This window comes from Lissotriton helveticus, chromosome 10 (genome assembly GCF_964261635.1).
Source record: "Lissotriton helveticus chromosome 10, aLisHel1.1, whole genome shotgun sequence".
Lineage (NCBI taxonomy): Eukaryota > Metazoa > Chordata > Amphibia > Caudata > Salamandridae > Lissotriton > Lissotriton helveticus.
Genome location: NC_136071.1, coordinates 569,032,554 through 569,035,203, shown reverse-complemented (window position 1 = coordinate 569,035,203; position 2,650 = coordinate 569,032,554). Strand labels below are relative to the sequence as shown.

The 2,650-nt window shown below is 38.7% G+C and overlaps 1 long non-coding RNA gene across 1 annotated transcript; it reads left to right on the top strand.

Annotated features, from left to right (window-relative positions):
* The first annotated feature begins 567 nt into the window (after nt 1-567).
* Nucleotides 568-1,503, top strand: LOC144785403 (uncharacterized). Its single transcript, XR_013601861.1, has 3 exons — nt 568-617; nt 1,252-1,369; nt 1,449-1,503. It is a non-coding gene; the product is annotated as an uncharacterized LOC144785403 (long non-coding RNA).
* The last annotated feature ends 1,147 nt before the right edge of the window (nt 1,504-2,650 follow it).

Here is a 2,650-nt window from a genome sequence, read left to right as displayed (position 1 = left end):
TTTTCTGAAAAAAACAAAAATTTCACCATATTTTGGGTAATTTCTGGGACCCCTCCAAGGGAATTCACAAACCCTGGGTACCTTTAGAATCCACATGATGTTGGAAGAAAAGGACGCAAATTTGGCGTGGATATCTTATGTGGTCAAAAAGTTACAGGGGCCTAAGCGCGCGCTACCCCAAATCGCCAAAAAAAGGCTTAGCACAGGAGGGGAAAAGGCCTAGCAGCGAAGGGGTTAACCTATGGGTAAATACAGTACAGATATTGGTTGATATCCTAACTATGTTCATTTATCCAGTTTGAAGATGACTGTTTACTGCAACAATATTATTCAGACATTATTGTGAATTATTTCCCAATTTATTGTTTTATAATTCATTATATATGATTTTTGCATTTATATACATCTAGTAACTAACTTTACGATCGCTATTTTCTGAATACTGTATAAATATGTAATATATATTTGTATTTGTCCTCGGCTCCATAGACCTTGTAATTGGACTGCCTTGTAGGAATATAATCTTTCTTTTTATACTAATTTGTATCAAATAGTCTTTCCAAGCCAGGGAACATGGCTCACTCACCTGATCTTCGAGCGGCAAAAGGGAGCTTATGGTAAGACTGCGTTGGGTGATCTTCCCTTATTATTGTTGACAACGGTCTTAGTCACGCTAGTCTGTGAGACACTAACCGGCCGACAGGCAGTGCTATTAATAGCATGACGTATTGTGAATTGCTTGTGGACACGTTGGGACACCGAGCCTTTTTTAGATGAGCGTGACCTTTTCAATACCGTATGGTTGTCTACACCAAGGATTTTTGTGCCTCACTTAGGTGTATAACATGTATTTTTACTTCAATATGGACGCAGTAACTTTTGAATACGCACAGAATTTATTACTTGGCGGTTATGTGATTGACTTGATGGTTTATTTCGCCCGACTTCAATACAATTTTGTTTTCTGTCAGATATTAATTTTAGTCATTTTAACATAGACTTCGAAGCCAGCAAACATAGCTATGCTGATTTTCAAGCAATGTGCTGCATTGAGATATGGTTTTCACAATATCATTACACTGTGCTAGTAATTGCCCTTGAGCTTTTTCACAACTTATGCTTAAGACACATGGAGGACACGCTTATTTTTCGAACCTAATGTATGGCTCACTCGATGTGTGACTTTCTAAAGTTTTTGGATCCAAATAAAGGTGTGTACATTGACACAGTAAATCTTTCTCTTTTTCAAAGCTTATTGGCGGGTGATATTTATGGCTGAAGATTGAGTCTTCATATCCCGAATGTATTTTGCACTAATAAGAAGCTTAAAAGCTGAAGCCTTGTGTCGTGGAATTGGTACCTCTTTTAAGTAAGTGATTATTACAATAGCTTTGCAGATGTCTCTATAACTTCAGATTGGCTGTTTATTTGAGTTTTCTGTTTTACAGCACATTGCGAATTTGAATTTCATTGCGAGCACTTTAAAGTCAATGTGATTGCTCATAATTCATTCAATATCTGGTGTTGGTAGCTTTTTTCACTAGGGAGATGGAAACTTTCTTTCTTCGGTGAGTTTGGCTGAATTTTCTAAACTAAACAAATACATTTTCACTGGGAGCATTTCTTCTTCTCGCTCTGCCCTTTTTTCTTTCTTTCCTCGTTTTCCTATTCCTCCAAGGGAGCCCAAATCTTTATTTTTGATACATGTATTTGTAATTACAGAAACTGCTTGACGCTCAGTGAACAATTTTGTCCTGATGATGACCGCACAACTGAACAGCGGTTGAAACGCCGTCGACGCATATGTGGCCAATAAATTTCAGAGGACACATAATCCCTGGATATGTTGTATCTTCACTGTAACATATTTGTTGTTTTCCACCTGTCTGGTCTTTCTGTGATGTATTGTTTTGTATACCAGCAAATATTTATCTGAGCGTGTTTGTTTAACTATTTATAATACATTTGTGATATTTTTCTAAAGAATTTTGATTTATCTGATTCATGGTTCCTCTCCATTCCTTTTTCTTCTTTTTCTTTTTTCCCCTTTTTTATAAATGTGAAATTTGTTTGCAGTAACCTATGTGTGAATAGATTACAATTGTTGTCTATCAATTGTCTCCTGAACTGCTGTTAGGAATATATATTGACTGCCCCTGGTTCAGGTTGGTGGGTTGCCCCTGTAGTTGTTCGGGATAGAATGGTTAGCACTGGCAGGAATGCAGATGAAGTAGTTTGTAACACCTTAGCCACTTTGATGTGTGCTCGGGTAGGAGGCTGATACATATAGGCCCAGTACTGTAAGTAATCGATTGTGAACTGGTCTAGACAATCTACCAGAAGTAAGCTTGATGGAGGATCCATTTTGTTCAAGGAGGCTAAAAGTATTGGGTCTATTAGAATGGCGGGCAGATCACCGCCCTAACGGCGGTGGCGAACCACTCGGCGGGATGACCTTTTACCCCCGCCACATTACCTTTACCGCGGGGGGTACTGCGGCGGACGGAAAGACACTCTACTGCTTTTCCGCTGGTAGGCAATCCGCACGATTGCCTAAACGTGCGAAATTGATGTTGTTACAGTTTTTGTCTACATATTAGAAATTTCATTGCAACTTTCTGGGTGATGGTGGAGTGTTTTCTGGTTTCTT